The 18884-nt window shown below is 39.6% G+C and overlaps 1 pseudogene; it reads right to left on the bottom strand.

Moving 5' to 3' along the window:
* LOC147459455 (uncharacterized) overlaps positions 1–18528 on the bottom strand; it is a 41297-nt pseudogene extending 22769 nt beyond the window's left edge.
* Between the last annotated feature and the right edge of the window lie 356 nt (positions 18529–18884).

The following is an 18884-nucleotide window of genomic DNA, read 5'->3' as shown; positions in this document are numbered from 1 at the left end:
GGCAATCCATTTCTTCAAGTGTATTATGCATAGTTTTTGATAAATACTTTACACCATCATGTGAGGCTGAGGAATCCTCGTACTTTTGAAACAATCTTGGGAATGGGCCACTGAACTACAGCTTCCACCTTAGAACACCATATTATTGAATTTGGGAATTTCCCAATTCCCATTTCCAAAATGAGCTTAAGATTTTACTGCGTGTCCAAATCTTAGCCAAAGTTTCTAAGGTGGAAGCTGTAGTTTGAAAGAGATTTTCAAGTACCACCTTATGGAAGGAATTGGCCTTAAAAAACAGTTTGAAATTTTTCCATGTGGAAAAATCTTGAAGACATCGGTGATTCCCAAATTGGCTCTAGAGTCTCAAACTCTCTAATATGGTGTTTTAGCTAGATCGAAAGAAAGACCATCCTTAGAAACTATGTATCCCAAATAGGCAACCTTCTCCACAAAGAAAGAGCATTTTCTCCGCTTGGCATAGAGTTGGGATTTTTTCAGAATCTCCAAGACATGGCGTACATGCCATGCCGTTCATGATCTTCTCTAGTCTTTGAATATATAAGGATGTCATCAAAGAAGACTAGAACAAAATCATCTAACTTTGTCCTGAAGAGGTCAATCATGAGATGGTTAAATGTGGTAGGGGCATTGATTAGGCCAAAACGCATGACAGTGGTGAACTCATAATGCCCAAACCTTGTGTTGAAAGCCGTTTTTGGAATATCCTCCCTTTTTATCCCAACTTGGTAATAGCTTGACCTAAGATCAATCTTGGTGAAATATTTAGCACCACCAAGTCGATCAAGTAGCTCATCTATGCGAGGCAAGGGATACTTGTTCTTAACAGTGCATTGTTTATGCCTCGAAAATCTATGCAAAGTTTGAATGTTCCATCTTTCTTCTTTTGGAAGAGCACAAGAGCACCCCAAGGAGAGACATTGGGTTTGATGAAACCTTGTTCCAAAAGCTGATTCACCTGATTCTTTAGCTCTATCGATTCACAAGGTGACATCTTGCAGGGAGTCCTTGCTATTGGCTCAACACCAGGAATGAGCTCGATCTCGTGCACTAATTTCCTAGGCGGTGGAAGATTTGTCAACTCCTAGGGAAAAATATCTTGATATTCATTTAGCCATTCAGGCTCTGATTCTTTTGATTCAGTCTCTGGTTTATTGAGTCTTACAACAAAAATTGATAGTCCTTTCTTTAACCGCTTAACCAAATGACTGGCTTTGACCACCTTCACAGGAGTTTTCTCGGTTCTACCTTGCACTAAGACTTGTTCACCCTTTGAGTTTGTAAAAAAGATGCTTCCTTCACTGCAATGGATGTTGCCTTTATTTTTGCTCAGTCGGCCCATTCCTAGGATTCCTTCAAATTGGCCTATCTTTAGGATTCTAAATCTTTGTTGGATTGGGTAACCTTCTATTTGAAAGGATAGATCTATTGCTTGTTCATCTATCAAAAGGTGGATCCGGTTGCTAGAGAAACTCGTAGCTAGGTTTACCCTCAGACTCTCCCTTAGTCTCAAGAATAGAGAATTGTCAATTTCGACCGATGGGGTCCAAGGTAGCATAGATGTGGGCTTGCTCCTCTATCTTATCCTTTTTTTTTAGTTTATGGCCATATTTTTTCCGTTTTGACCAAATTTGTTTTTGGCAACCACTTTTGGAGTCAGGTTTTGCCTGAGATCTCTCCTTGCTTTGATTTCTAATGATTTAGGTCTGTAGTTCATAGATTTTCTTGGTTCCTTGGCAATTTCCCCCAGACATTGAATTCTTTGAGAAGGCAAACTGAATCCTACAAGTTTCACCATTTTGCAAGTAAACTTTTGCTTAGTTTTGATCTCATCACTATCCTTAGGTTACATTTGCTTGTTGATAGGCTTTGAGGAGAGTGTGAAGTTTCCCAAATAACTTTAGCAGTAATTTGACCAAAAGACCATTTACAAACTGAAAGTAGCAATCCAGGTGGGTTTGATGATCTTTAGAGAATTTTTTGTGATCATTTTGCAACACTAGTATTGTTTGTACATTGTCTTGCTAGTGAGCCACTTTTATCCTGATTTTTGCAAAAAGAAACATGGATCGCGATCCATGTTGGGATGATTTTTGAGAAACGATTCATAGGAGTTTGTTCTTGACCCTCTATTGTTGTTCCTGTAGAAGTTTCCATGATTTTAGGGTTTGGGGAACATGGATCGCGATCCATGTTCCATCACTTTTTTCTGTTGTTTTTTGCTTGGATGATTCTGTCAGTTAGTTGAGGTCTATTGATGAACTTTTTCTTGTTTTTGATGGGTTTTGGACTTCCTCATTGGCCCTGTTAGTTTGTTGATTTTGTGACCTTATACTGCTTCGATTTTTTGTTTTGGTACTGTTGATGCAGTATGGGTCATACACACATGCTCTTGCAAGGTTAATGATCATACCTGTCAAATCTAGTGTAGTAAGATCCATAGAGGTGGTCGCAGTGGGTAGAAGAAACTCCGAAAACTCTATGCTCTTGTGGCTCTCTCTCTCTCTCTCTCTCTGAATGCAAATGAGCTTTGTTGCCCCTTTTGACTATATGATCCCAGTCTACGTGGAATGCCCATTTATACTTACCTTCATTGCTCGTATCTTGTTGTTCATATCACCTACGGTTGAACCGTTCATCATTCTGACTCTCGGTTTACAAATGGCGTTCGATCTGCAGTTTTGATCCTTCAAAAGTTGGCTCAAAATTCATCTTGTGTTGAATTTTTCCATATTTGCTATGTTTAAAGTCCTCGCTTTGAAGTTTCGGCATTTGATTTCAAAAGTCAATTCTGACTTTCCTGGCTTGACTTATCAATTTTTTGTTGATTACCTGTCATTTTTTGCTTTTTTGTAAAAGAAAATTATTTACAATGATTATTAGTCGGCCAAAAATTAGCCAAAATTAGTGCCGCCTCCCTTATATATATACTCTTATTCTGGTATTAGATGGTGATGGTATGGCTCATGATTATGCTAACTAAGAGTCTGTCAGGCTCTAAAAAACTTCTGTTTTTTAAAAGAAAAGGAAAGGAAAGGAAATGAAAAGAAAAGAAAAGAAGTAAGATGATAATAATGGTATATACAAACGATAATCCAGCCGCATTTTCCCCCTTCCTAGAGTGAGTCGTCCACGACGAACATGTGTCAGAGTGCTTGGGAATAAAGCACGTGTCTATGCATAGCCGTATAGTGTGGCTCTATGATGCTGATGGAGGATATGCATGGGAAAAAAAAATGCTGTGCAAGAGATAGGTGCTGAACAATATGTTCAGTGGCTATTGGTGGAGAGGTTCCTTGGAAGCTGTGTGGTCCGAACAATAGTAATTGTAGAAGACGTGCTTTGTGTTTAACTATGACCTGCAAAAGTTTTGATGCTATCGGTGGGGTTGCTTTTTGGCATTTTTTGGGTTGCCACCAAAATTGCTTAGGTATGGATCCGCTAAGAGGCATCATGAAGGTGAGGTTGTTTTGGTTGCTATACCCATTGGAGTGTGTTTGGTTGTCAAAGATAGTGGTCCATTGGGTTAGGCCGTTTGACAACAGTGGTGGGCAATTTGTGGTGGTTTAATTTTTGTGTACGCAATGTAGGTTTACGTGTATTTGTTTGTTGTTTACGTATCCACAATTGCCTAGGCTTGGTTTCCATGATTGATTTCTTAACCTATATTTTCGTGACCATGGTGGTGGATGATCGCTAAGCTGCTGCATGTGGTGATGGTAGAGGTTCCCATGCATGGTCCGTTTGTACGAATGGCATGGCTAAAGATTGGTCCTCATGTTCGATGAGTAAAGTGTTGTCATGCCAGTTTGGTGTGGCTTGATAAGTGCACATCCACGGCACTCCCACAATAACTGCTTTGTTAAGATGTTGATCTTCGACTACATGAAATTGATGTGGATAAAATGTCCCATCAATGTTGATTGATAAATTTATGTGGCCTAGACTGTCCATAGTACCTTTGTTTGCGACCTTGAACCCCATAGTGTTGGGCATTAGAGGTTTGTGTGTGATTTTTTTGAAAGTGGAGTAGTTAACCATATTAGATCTGGCCCTTGTGTCCACTAATGCTCTTTTGGTGGTGCCGTCGGCAAGTTGTAGCTGAATGCGTAGATCCATTCCTCCTAACCATGTAGCCTCCATTTGTATGGATGCTATTGGAGCATTCTTAATAGCCACGTCCTGTTGTTCTTTCCTCTAGAAGTTTTCTTGTTCCCTATGTTCTAATATTCTGATTTTTGCTTCTTGCTATGCTTGTTTCTGAATATCCTGTGCTTGACGTATGCGCCGAGTTGCTGGATGGAGTGTTGCGAGTTCTTCTGGTGTCAGCAAAAGAAGATATTTCTTTAACCTGCAACCACTCGTCCAATTAGGCATCTCCTCTCCTGTAAATATTGCAAGTTTGATGGTGCCACTTTGCAATATATCATGGATTGCAAAAGGCCCCATTCCTCGCTTTTTGAGTTTTTTGGAGTGCTTTTTTAAGGTATACATGAGGAAGTAATCCCATTTTTGGAACTCCTTACCAATCACGTGTTGATCATGGAAAGCATTCATTTTCTTTTTTTGAGCATATATCCCAGCTATCGCTTTAAGTCTAGTTTCATCTAATTGTTCTAGGGTGTCTAGTCTCTCCGATAGCTCATGGCCCGTCCATCCTAATTGTGTTTCCACTTTGAGGGATTTGATTAGATATTCCAATGGTAGTATCCCATTAATCCCAAATACCAGGTTAAAGGGAGTCATTCCAATGGAAGTTTTAAAAGCACACGGTAAGCCCATAAGGTGGTGTGTAGCTTTTGATCCCAATCATTTCTTGAGTCACTGACTATCTTCGTGAGCACTGTGCATAGGATTTTTTTGGTAATCTCTGCCTATCCATTGGCTTGTAGATGATCGGGTGCTGACTTGTGAAGGACCACCATGAATTCGTCAAGGAATCTCTCAATGACGTCAATCACAGTGTATTCCTCTATTTCTCACTATTTTTGATTGGTAGTCCATACCGCGTAAAGCAATTTTGAAAAGGAACTGAGCTGTAGTCATGTAGTCTGTTGCTACGATGATGTATTGTGCGTGTGTTCTATATCCTGGAGGTATGATGGGACCAATGAAGTCAATGCCCCATTTGGCAAAAGCACGTACATCCATCATTGGCCTCAGTGGCGTTTCATCTCTCCTTTGGGGTGGTTTTGTGCGTTGACATTCATCACATCGTTTAACATATGTTGCTGCATCCATGAACACGGTTGGCCACCATATGCCTAAGTGTAGCACGAGCTTTGCCATTTTATCAGCAGAGAAGTGTCCCCCCACTTGTCCTGAGTGTGCTTGATCTAGGATGACGTAATATTTGCTTTCTGTAGCACACAGCCGTAATTGTTTGTCCTTTCCCCACCTATACAGTTGGTTGGCAATGAGCAGATAGTTTTTGGCCTCTTCTTCGACAATTTTCATTCTTGCTTTGCCCCATTCCGCTAGAAAGGTTTTGTTTTTTAAGTACTCAACTATGTGAGCACTCCATTTAGGTGCTTATACTACACAAAACATGGTGGCATGTTCCACTGGGGGCTGTATTATACAACTATCACATGATTTTACATATTTATGGACATTGTATTCCATGTTTGGCCAGTAGACACACAATCTTTGTAACCATTGGCTTGTCTATGTTTCACTAGTGTGAAATCTCGTATTTTGTATATGCGCTTGTTTGAGGTAGTCGGTGGTATCTTCGGGCTGTACACATAGTCTCAGTATCCCATCCTTACCGTGTTTGTACAGTCGTCCTGTTAAAAGTTGGAGATTCCGTGTTTGATGGATAATTGATGGTTGTTTTTCTATCTGCAATGAGCCGATTGTGAGTAGAGGAATGACCTCTTCGCTCCATCTCGCGACCATTTCTACGTTAAACAGATATGAATCAGGAAGGTCATCATCAACACCCTCAGGTGCTTCCCCATGAAATAGTCGTGAAAGATGATCTGATCTTTGGTGTGTGGTCCCCTTTTTTACGACCACCGTGAAGTCAAACTCAAGCAACAGTATAAACCAGCGAACAATTCTTCCAGTGTTGCAAGGTTTGTTTACTAGATACAATAGTACTTGATGATCCACGAAGAAGACAAACTTGTTTGCTAGAAGGTAGTGTCTAAATTTCTTGACAACATAGATCATTCCCAGACCTTCTCTTTTCGTCGTGGTATAATTTCTCTCTCTGTTGTTTAGTTGCCGACTAGAGTAGCAAATGGGAAAATCCATTTTCTTCTCTCCTGGCTGGGCTAATATGCACCCGATGGGATAGGCTAATGCATCCACATGGACATGAAAGATTTTGCTCCAGCCAGGGGCTTGCAAAAATGGAGCTGAAAGTAAATGTTTCTTCAATTTTTGGAAAGTTTGCTCACATTCCTTCGTCCATTCAAACTTAGTTATGAGGGTGTACAATGGCTTAGCTATTACAACATACATATATATGAAATGCCTGTAGTACCCACAATGCCCCATAAATTCTTGCACTTCTTTTATCTTCGTTGGTCTCGGTAGTGCAACAATTGTCTACACCTTTTCTTGATTACTTAAAATGCCGTTTTTGGACACAATGTGGCCCAAAATTCTACCTTGTCTTACCATGAAGACACATTTTTTTGGGTTTAAGCAAATACGATATGTTTTTCATTTTTCAAAGACTTTTCCCAGATGAGTGATGTGGTCACTTCGTCAATGGGAATGAACACAAAGATCATCCATGTAGATCTCTAGAAATTGTCTAAGATATTCTTTGAATGCGTGGGTCATTAGTCTTTGAAATGTGGTCGGGGCATTGTTCAAGCCGAAAGGCATTACCCTATATGCAAATATACACTGTTGCAAAAGTTGTCTTATGTTGATCTTCTGCTTTAATCCTCACAACTGGTTGTAGCCTGAGAACCCATCCAAGAAACTATAGGCCTCTTTCCCTGCTACCCTCTTAATAACATGATCGGTTATTGGCAGTGGGTAGTTATCCCTAATGGTGGCTGCATTTACTTGTTCGAGGTTTACATAGACACACAGTTTGCCATTCTTTTTGGGTACCACCACAATTGGGGACACCCACTCGGTGTGCTCAATCTCGTAGAAAAACTCAGCATCCTTTAGTTTGTCTATGATCTTTTAATGGTTTTTGCTTTGAAGAGGTCTGCTGGCTAGAAGCTTTAGGACTTCTAACTGACATTGCAATTCCTGGTACATAAGCTGGGCTTGATGGATTTGTAGTTCCCCCCTTCCTAGGGTGATTACTATAGCATGCTTCATTGTAAGAGTTCAAAATTGTTTGGCTCTGGTTTAGTCTCACCTTTTGGGACTCTGAAGGTACACTTTGGATAGCACTGTTGATGTTTGGCATCTGTAAACCTTCTACATAGTTTCCTATGTATCTTCATGAAACATGAAAAATTATTTCCCAAGTCAAGCTATAGATAGCATTATCTTTGCCTTGATATTGGCTATCCCATGGGTCTCCTATGATATGAGCTTCTATGATTTCAGGACCCAAGGCATCATAGATGGTAGACTGTCATCTATATCTACGACTGTTTTGGTCAAAGTATATGTTCATTGGGTTACAACATCGAAGCTTGATTTCCGATGGAGGAGAGTTTGGCTCTGAACAGATTTCTAGGTTCACTTGGGTAATATCCTTCAGCTCTAGAGAGGATGGGCTATAATAGATTCTTTCCTCTGAAATGAACCATCCTTTCTGATCTATCACCGGACGGACTTCTATGAGCTGGTATGTGGGCCGTTCAAAGACTGGTTGATCCTTTTTGTACAGTTTCCCTTTTTTGTCTATATAGTGTGCATATAAATTATGTGTACCATACAATGCTAACAACATTCTGTTTTGTTGGAATTAGGGTTGCAGAGAAACGCACACAACTTGGAGAAGACGAAGGAAGATCAATGCACACAATAGAGAGTGTGTTACTTAGTGTGCAATGGAAAGATAGATACGCCTAGAGTGATGGACGTATATACAATGCTCGGGGGGAAAAACCTCCTAAAGAGGAAAAGATGCCCGGGCGGTCCTAGTGTGTTCACACACATCACTACCACATGTATATGGTAACAAATCCCCCTTGGAGTGATGCGGTGAACGAGAGCTGGCACATGAGTAAAGGGAAGTGCCATGCCTTGAGGACATGATCAGTCCACAAAGGGGAGTAAGCCCAAAGCTTTGTGGAAATCTTCAAGCTTCTCACAAGACAATGCCTTTGTGAAAACATCTACAAGGTTGTCCTGTGTTGGCACATAAGCCAAGTTGATCTCTCTTACTGAGAGCCTCTCCCTGACATAGTGGTAATGCACCTCAATGTGCTTTGTGCGAGCATGAAAAACTGGGTTCCTCGCAACTGCCAATGCACTCTGACTGTCAGTGTAGATAGTGTTGGTAGTGTCCTGTCCAACACCCAAATCAGCCATAAGGCGTCTGAGCCATACACACTCAACCGTAGCTGCGAAGACTGCCCTGTACTCAGTCTCACAACTCGAAGTGTCCACAGTAGGTTGCTTCTTGATCAACCATGATATACATGAACTACCAAGCATGAAACAAAAACCACTTGTGGACACTTGCGTGTCAAAACAACCAATCCAATTTGAGTCTGAAAAAGCATGTAAGTCTAGCGGCAATGATCCTTGGGATAAAACAAGCCAAGATGTAAAGTGCCACTAAGGTAGCGGAAAATCCTCTTGACAGCCTACCAATTCTTAGACCCTGGGCTATGCATAAATTTGCTGACCTGTGAGACTGCAAATTCAATATCTGGCCTTGTGTTGCATACATAAATGAGGTAGCCAACTGCAGTTTGGTAAAGAGTGACATCATCAGGATCACCAGCATCATGTAAACTCAATTCAAACCTGTTTCCATGGGAGTGGAAATAGGTTTGCAATCCTCAAGTCCAAACTTACATAGCAATGTTTCTATGTAACTTTTCTGACACAAAGCAATACCACCATCACACTGGTTATATTGTATGCCCAAATAATGATGCAACAACCCCAAATCTTTCATCTTGAAAGTAGCATTCAAATCAGCCTTAAATTCAGGAATATGTCTCTCATTTGGTCCAGTGATTAGCAAACCATCTACGTAAAGAACCATAATGAGAAGTACATCACCCTCACGATTTACATACAATGTGATTTCTGTTGGACTGTTACGAAAGCCTTGGTTGAACAAATGAGTGTCATCTTTCTCACACCAAGCACGAGGAGATTGCTTCAACCCATACAAAGCCTTGTTACATTTGCAAACTTTGTCCTCTTGTCCTTTCTTGACAAAACCGCAAGGCTGCGTTACATAAACTTCCTCAAATATGTCACCATTCAAGAAAGCAGTTACAATGTCTGATTGATATACATCCGAACCAAAATGAGATGCCAATGCACATAGTAAACGCACACTAGTCATACAACAAGTGGGAGAAAAGGTCTCTTCATAATCTATGCCTTTTTTGCTGTGCATAACCCTTTGCAACAAGTCGAACCTGATGGCGATCAATCTCACCATCCGGCTTGCGTTTCAACTTGTAAACCCACTTCGTACCAATGGCCTTTTTTCCAGGAGGCAAATCACATAAAGTCCATGTGTCATTTTCTATAAGTGCATCATATTTTGATTGCATGGCAGCCATCCAATTTTTTGAATTTTGTGCTTCATCAAAAGACAGAGGCTCCTCAACATCATGTAAGCTACATTCAAATTTCCACCATTGAAAAGATGCAACAAAGTGTCATAAATGTCATGTGAGCTTACATTACTGTCTCTAGTACATGACAGCAAGGGCTGAACAAAATCTTCCACAAACACTACATCCCGTAAAACCAGAATATGTTTTGTTTGCGGATGATACAACCCGTAACCTTTTCTTTCAGCACTATAATCAACAAAAATACATTTGACAGCCTTATCATCCAATTTTTTGCGTTGTGTTTGTGGAACCAAAGCATATGCCAAACAGCCAAAAACACGCATGTGCTCAATTCTATCATGCCATGCTTCATATGGAGTAGTAGACTGCAAAGCTTTCGGAGGACACCCGTTTAGTACATAAGTGGCACACATGATGGCCTCAAGCCAAAGAGAATGCGGCAAAGCTTGACTTTTGACCATACATCGTGCCATTTCCGTAAGTGACCTCTTTTTCCTCTCAACAACAACATTTTGCTGAGGTGTATAAGGCACTGCACATTTGTGTTTTATCCCATGACTAGCCAGAAATGCATTGAATTCATGAGACATATACTTCCCCCCTCAATCGGAACGGAGGGTGCCCATAGTACGTTTCGAGACATTTTCAGCAATAGCCATAAATTGTTTGAAGCACATAAAAACTTCGGACTTCACTATAAGCGGAAATGCCCATGCATGCTTGTAGTAATCATCAATGAAAGTCACAAAGTAAAGGTAATTGCCTAAGGACGGAGTTTGCATGGGCCCACAAACATCACTATGCACAAGCTGCCACCTGCATGTGGCCCAAACTGAACCATCCTTTGGAAACTTAGAACACTGCATCTTACCCAAAATACAGCCTTCACAAACATGTTTGACAGGTGCTTCAAGAGGCGGCAAAGAAGCAACCATATCAGATTTTTGCAAACACAGCAAACTGGCAAAATTTAGATGACCAAAACGTGCATGCCAAAGTTTTGCATCTGAAATAGCCCTTGAATCTGCAAGTGCATTTGAAAAAATTTGTCCACACTTGTCATACAAAGTGAGCTTATACATCCCACAACACAAAAGCCCAGATGCATTAATTTCATCACCAAAACTGAGATCATGAACTGTACATCTATCATCCACAAATTTGACTACAAGTTCAAGTCTAGCAAGTGCAGATACAGACAAAAGATTCTTCTTGATCCCAGGTATATAAAGTTCATCAACAAGTGTGAAAGAACTGCCATTTGCAGCAGTAATCACAATCTTTCCAACTCCCTAAACCGGATAAGAGGCATTGTTGGCACAAGTGACTGAATTCCCATAAGGAGCAGACTCAAGAGAGGTGAACAATTCACGATGTGAGGTAATGTGCTTTGTAGCACCATTGTCAAAATACCACACATGTGAATTTGCAGCAAAACTGACAAACATGCATCATGAACAGCAAGATTGTAAGTGCACTCTGCACTAAAAGCCCATTCTGCATCAACATCAGCATGACAATCTCCTTTCACAGAAGACTCAACAATGGCTGCATTTGTAGTGGAACCATCATTTTCAGTGGAACCACCCTCTTTCTTCTTAGCCTCTTTGGCCTTTAACTTAGGACACTGCTTGTAGTGGAACCAGCATTCGCAGTGGAACCACCCTCTTTCTTCTTAGCCTCTTTGGCCTTCAACTTAGGACACTGCTTGATCAAGTGATCATTAGCTTTACAATAATGGCAACGCATCTTCTTTTTTCCCTTATCACCAGAATTTCTAGACGAATTACTGCCTGCAGAAGCATTAGGAATAGAAGGTTTGCCACTCGCAGCAGAACCATAAGAAGTGGTTGCATTGCTCTTACCACCCTTTCTTTGAGAAGCAATAAAAGCCTGTTCAATTGCACGCTGCCTAGTCCTGTTTTTTCTGGAAAGTGACTCTTGCAACAACAATGTGCATAATGCATCAAACTTGACAACTTCAGGATTTCCTTGGGTCATCAATCTCCAAGTACTAGCAAAAGTCTGGTATGAATCTGGTAAGGCATCAAGAAAAGTGTGCACAAGGGAACTGTCTGAAATGACTTCACCTGCGGAAATAAGGTGCTCATTGATATCCTTGACACCAGCAAGGAAAGTGTCCACATCATCTTCCTCATGCATAATCTTCGACTCCAACTCTTTACGCAGCAAAGCAATTTTAGCCTCATTGGGACTTGCATAAAGACCAGCCAAAATATCCCAAGCCTGTTTTGCAGATTTTGCTGAACGGATGTGTGGAACAATGGTATCCTTCACAGACAATGCAATCAATGCATGGGCTTGCGCATTCTTTACATCCCAACGAGCTTGTTCTACCATAGACAAAACAACTCTAATAGAAACAATTCTTGCAGTAAGACCTAGAACATCCTCAACATCGCCTGCATCTACAGAACCAGGACATACATCAATGCCCTGCACAATATTCCAAACTCCCTTTGACACAAGAACGTGTTGCATCATATAAGCCCGCATAGGGTATTTGTCCCCATCCAACGTGCCCTCAGTAGCAAACATCTTGAACATATCTATATTGTTGTCAGCCATGGTAAATGCTCCACCTGATGTGAAAACTGCCCGAAAATAGGAGAAACGGAGCGAGAACAACACGTGCTATATAGCACAAACCATGGAAGACTATAAGGCACCTGTTATACAGAAAACGGCACTGACAAAAATTCTGCACAAAATGACAAAATTGTTTGTGCAAACATGCCTGTAGTGGAAACGGAGGCCGAAATGAGTCCGAATAAAAAATGTGAGCAGACTGAGCTCTACAAGTTCTCCCGAAATATTTGTCGACCTATGAACGTTCGCCAAACCTCATTGTAAACGAAGAAAGTGAGCAGGCATGTGGTGGAGCAGCTGGCGACTAAGCCCGAGAGGACGTAATCTGCTCTGATACCAATTGTTGGAATTAGGGTTGCAGAGAAACGCACACAGCTTCGAGAAGATGAAGGAAGCTCAAGGCACACAATAGAGTGTGTGTTACTTAGTGTGCAATGGAAAGATAGATAGCCCTAGAGCGATGGGCGTATATACAATGCTCGGGGGAAAAAACCTCCTAAAGAGGAAAAAAATGCCCCGACTGTCCTATCGTGTTCACACACATCACTACCACATGTATATGGTAACATGTTTGATGTGTCCCTTAGATTCGTGAATGATTGCACACTTGTGGCAGTGGATGCAAAATCATTTGCAAATTTAACAGTATTTTTTACATTTGGTGATATCTGGACACCTTGACCAAATTCATGTAGGAATTTGTTGTTCAAAGAATCAATTTGAAGCTTTTCAGATGAAGGCACATACATATGCTTATTTTGAACTTGTTTATTGGTGCTTCTAACGATAATGCAGAATCATCTGATTGCATTAAAAGTGACGAGTTAGATGCACTTACATCGAGATTCGCATTTCCAATTTTCTTTATACCTTGCTTGGCAGTTGATGTGTCCTTGTTGTCTGGATTTCTTGGACAATCTTCAAAAAAATTTCCATCTTTTCGTCTACAATTTGAGCAATATGCCATGACTGGTGGTATTTCAGCTAGTTCTGTCACGTCAAGCTATAGCTGAGGAGCTTCTTGCCAAGTTGTCGGCATTTTATTTTAAAACTCTGAGCATCAAGCTGTAGATTGCTACGTCTTGACCTTTATATTGTCTTTGGCTCGGTTCTCCAATTAGATTGGCTTATATTGGTTGATCTGTTAGATCTTGCAATTTTGGCTCTCGATTATAGATCTGACCACTGTTATCCATGTACAATGACCCTGATTGCATATGCACCAACTGTATGTTTTGCTAGCTTGTGCATGTTTCTGGATAAACACTTGGGTTGACCTTTATCTCTTCTATTTTCACTTCATCTTTAAGCTTGCAATACCTGGCTACACTAAAGCCTATGAACATCTGGGAGTTCTCTGAATCTGGCTTTACTCTGATCAATAGGATCTTGGCTCATGTGCTGCTTTTACTGCTCATCAAGTATCTATGGCCTTCTGAATCTGTGTACAAAAAATTATCCCCATTGTAGCCATATAGCTATAAAATCTGCTCTGTTGCAGTTGTGCATGTGTTGCCATTGCTACTAGCTTGCTCTGCTGTACTTGACCTCTCGGCTCGATTCAAGTCCATGTCCAATGGTTCTGTAAAAACTTCCTCTTAGTAGATTTTGGTATCGATGAGCAGAATTTTTGCCGCTCGTACTAGCCTAATCTACAATCACATGTGAGTGTGCCCATTTTCGTCCGATTAGGGGCTAATTTGCAATGCAATTTCCTGCACTTGTCAATATCGGTTTGCACAATGACTTCTAGTCCGTGGCGTTCTTTGTATGAACTGTGAGAACACTATCCAGAACTCAGCTAGAACTACGATGATCTCTGCTCGTAAGATCACCAACTCTTTTCACACTTGTCAATTTTCTTATGGCGATTTTCTATTGTTTCTGGCTCGCTTTGCAGTGTGTACTTTTTTCGCCTTCTCTTTTTTTGACTTGCTCGCTTTTGTTATGTTTGCTCGGTGTGCGACTCTTTTGGCTTTTTTGGTTTCTGCCTCTTTTTGGCTCCTTCAGTGACGTCCTTTTTATTTTTATTAATTTTTAATGAAATTTTGAATTTTCTAATATTTTTAGTTTTTTATGATTTTTAAGAAAGTTTTGATTTTTTTGAAATTTTTTGGTAATTTCCTAGTCTTTTTGTAAATTTTGTAAATTTTATGGTATTTTTGAAGGTTTTTGAAATTTTTATGATTTATCGCGATTTTTTCGATGAATGTTTGATTTTTTAATGAGCTTTTTTGAAATTTCTACAATTTTTAGGGATTTGTCTGTGTAATTTTTGGTTTTTTGTAAGGTTTTTGATTCTTTTATAAATTTATTATGAGTTTTTTGATTTTTTATAAATTTTAAAATCTTTTTTTTATTTTTTAATTGTTTTTTGTGATATTTAAATATTTTTTTGTAATTTTATTTATTTATTTTTTACTAATATGCAAATAAATGAAATGAAAGTGAGAGAAAAGAAAATGAAATTGAATTGAAATGAAATAAAATTTAAAGGGAATGAAATGAAATCAACATGAAATTGAAAAGAAACAAAATGAAATGAATAAAAAAGTCAATGACACACAAAAAAGGAAAAATACAATGCTATCTGCTAGGGTGCAGAGAGAAACAGAGGTCCCCTTTTTTGGTCTTCTTATAGCTTAATGAATTGTGTGTGTAGGGGTGCATTCACGCATGTGTGTGTGTATGGTGGTTGATACATATAAAGGAGGGAGACAAGAGAGTGGGTACGCGACAGAGGGAAGATAAGAAAAAGAGCAGCATGTTGATGGCGCCGGATAGTCAGCGAGAGATTGAGAGTTAGAGAGAGTGAGGGGGATGAGAGAGAGGTAATTAGCATGATTCAAGAGAGAGAAAGAGGGAGAGAGAGAGAGAGAGTAAATTATCGTTGGTGAGGGGGTGGGGAGGAGAGAGAGGAAAAATGATCGTTAGCAGTGGGGGAGAGAGAGTGGGAGTGTGTGTATGTGTTAGGGTGGGCTCACGCGACACGAAGCGAGAAAGCGGCGGACGGAAGAAGATGAAGAAGAAAGAAGAAGATTATTTTAACGTTGTAGGAAACTATCCCAAGAGACTGTAAAGATCTATCCGACGAGGAGAGTTGATGCCCCGAAAGTCAAAGTGGGAAAAATAGGCGTCGAAGCTCGAGAATTGTTTTTTCTCAAACTTTCAAAAATGCCACAATTAGGCCGAAAATCACCCGAGAACACAAAACATTATCCAAAAATCCCAAACATTGCCAAAAAATTCCAGAAAATTATAGAAATCTCTAAAAATAATTGGCAATCTGAATCAAACATTTTCGACATGCATAACCACATCAAAAATAGCAATTTTTACCAAAAGTATGATTTACGACAAAATCAACCACCCGATCCCCGGAAATAGTAAAACACTCAAAATTTGGCAAACGAAAGCCCAAAGACACCCGAAATCAAGCCGTAAACACACATTCAAAACAGCTCATAAAGATCGCAAGATATCAATTTTTTATTAAATTAAGCAAAAAATAATGCAAAAAAATAGCAAAAATTTGTGAAAATTATCAAAAAAATACATTTTTTTCCAAATTTCTTTATACATAGGGGATTAGTGTAGCCAAATAAAATCACAAAAAGCACATCAATTCAATTGCCAAACAATTTGATCCAAAAAAATCCAAACTAGGCAGTTAAATTGACAAAATTAGCGGTGATAAATTAGGGAATAATGAACAGATTGCTTTATGCACGCACATCCAAAATCCACAAAATCATAAGCACACAAGTGAAATTAGTAGTGAAATTAGTGAGGAAACACATCCAATTATGTCACAATTACACTAGCATAGGCCATTGTCCCTGGCAATGGCATCAAATGTTGGGGGTTTCCATCGTTGCATAGCTCCAATGACCAACAAAATTATCAATCCGGAGGGATGAGCTACCCGGATAGGGCATGGAAACACTCACACGATTAGTGAGCTAATCATGGCAACACGAATGGTGACTCTATGAGGTGAGCTTCTCGGCCTATGGAGGAGATAAACCACAAGGATGGGCAATCTCCACATCCACTTCTCTTCACCTCTAATCAACCCAATCACACACACTAACGATTACAAGACACACACAAAACTAATCCTATCATGCAACACACTAATCGCAAGCACACACACATAGATCTATCCAGCACCATGCTCCAATCAAACCTACATGCACACACAAGAAAGAGAGGGCAATCACACAAGATTAGAGAGGGATTAACCACTAATTAGTTACGACCTAGGTAATCAAAGCATCATTAGAAATCACAAGAAGCATGAGAGAGACATCATGAAAGAGAATTAATCATTGATTAGAGTTAATCAAGTCACATGAGCAAGGAGAAGCTCAAGGACTCCATAGCCACACACCTCAAGAGCTCTCATCAAAGAGTGCTCTCAACAAATGAGCTTGAGAACCCTAATTTATTTTACACACTGCCTTATATACCTAGGGTAAAAATATGCAATGTCCGGGCATCCAAGGCCTTTCGGGATCCACCATTTACTCAATCTGCTACCTAGGCACACTAACTGATGTGTTCTTTACAGCTTGGAAATCCCATTGAGCCCGTAACACATTAAAATATTACAATGGCTTGAAATAAATCGAGAATTTACAATACATGATCATTTTGGAAAAATGTGGAAAATGTGTAACTACAATTTTTACTGCTTCTTCCTGTTGATCTTCTATGTGCATCCGTACGTCTTCAGTCTTTAGCAGCTTTTGTTAACTGACGTTGACTCAGTTAATAAATCATTTTGGAGTTAACAAACATATGCGAAGACAAATAGTTGATCTGTACAAGGCACAAGAGGAATATTATAATTTACATGTCCTTCTTCATCAATTGATTGGGGCTCAATCTTGCTAAGAAACACAAGTGGAACCTCTATTATTTGATTCTAAATTTGAAAGATAACAAGTGATCCGTGGAAAATCTTAAAAGTGAATGTAGTTTAGATGCTTTGCTAGAGAGGTACTTACAATATGTAATCTGAATCCTAGCAAAAGACTTCCAAGAATATAACTTGCCTCTTTGCATCATTGCTCAAAGATTCAATCTACACCTTCCACCACTTATAATCATTTCCACCATGTGACTTCAAAAAGACTATGCCTCTGTCAACTTCCTTTGTGTGTGAATCAAGGATTGGAATGAAGCAAAATTGTTGTGGTGTACCTTTGGGAAACAATCCACATCTACAACTCACATTCTCTTCAGCTATAGGATTGGATGATCCCATGATTTTGACCTTATCTTTACCACTTGCAGGCACATAACATGCCTCTTGCATATGATGTAGAGGGATGAAGAGATTTTTTATGCCTTTGAATGAATCATCTACTTCAAGGTCAACCATCTCGATGCCTACTTTGTCATGGTTGATGTCTTCATCAACACTCTCCAAGTATGAGATATCTTCCATTGGGATTTGGTCAAACAATGGCCCCGCTTTGAGTCTCATGTAACACCTATGCTGGTTTAGTTTTAGAAAGATTTTTCCCTTTGTTATATAATCAGAATCCTTGGCTTCATTGAGAGCCTTAAAAGGAGATAGCATCTTTCGCTTCCGATGAATGAACTTTGCCATATGCTCCCGCATTTCTTTGTCTTTCTTGAAATCTGTTTGCATAAACTTGTCGAGGGGAAAAAAACCTAGCCCTTGTTCGGTCCACATGCGAATCCGCTCCATGTTCCTATTGTATGTATGATGCTCCCACCCATGATTTATTCTGAGGAAACCTTTTTTCTTTGCACTATTTGGAATTTGGACTATAAAATGAGATTTTGATTTAACTTGGCCATTGACTTTGACATTGTTGGAAAAAGTTCCTCACCTCTCCCAACATAAATCAAGGAAAAATGAGCATGCTGCATGTGAGGAGGCACTTCTTGCAAAACCTGTCTTGGAGTGGACGACATAGTCTCCGCCTTGAGAAACTTGGTTTGCGCCCAACTATGCAAAGCAAGTCTATGTCCACTGACATCTATTCCTAAGGCTTTCCATTAAGCCACAAAGGTATACAAGAGACTTCTTCCATCAATATTATTCTTGCATATACTTTTTGTGTAGCGATATTTTCAAAAAATCTTTGACAAATGTTGCAACTGTTTCAACATTCCATAAGAGGATGCTCTTCAAAGGCTCGTTCTCCATGTTTATGTGATTGGTATTAACCCTATAAAACAAAAGTACATCAAAAAAACTATACACATGCTATAAAAAGGTTCTAGCACATATCACAAATTCTTCAAATATTGCCTACAAACTACTAGATTAACCTCTTCTTCATGCTCGCTTCCTGTTTGGACGATGGGCTATACGAACGTAACGAGAAGTTACTTCAAACTCATTAAGGACATGACTGACCAAAAGAGTGAAGGTTCATGGCTGGTGCTAACTTCTTGAGCACAAAATAAAGGAGTCAGATACACCAAAAATTAAATCTAGCAACTGAATGTGTATCTTATTATAGCTATAGTTACCATGGTTTTCATCTATTTGTATCAATAAAAATCACCTTGCAT

The sequence above is a fragment of the Adiantum capillus-veneris genome, chromosome 4, assembly GCF_014529385.1.
Source record: "Adiantum capillus-veneris isolate H3 chromosome 4, ASM1452938v2, whole genome shotgun sequence".
Classification (NCBI taxonomy): Eukaryota; Viridiplantae; Streptophyta; class Polypodiopsida; order Polypodiales; family Pteridaceae; genus Adiantum; species Adiantum capillus-veneris.
The sequence above is the reverse complement of the archived record's forward strand: the minus strand, read 5'-3'. Positions and strand labels throughout refer to the sequence as shown.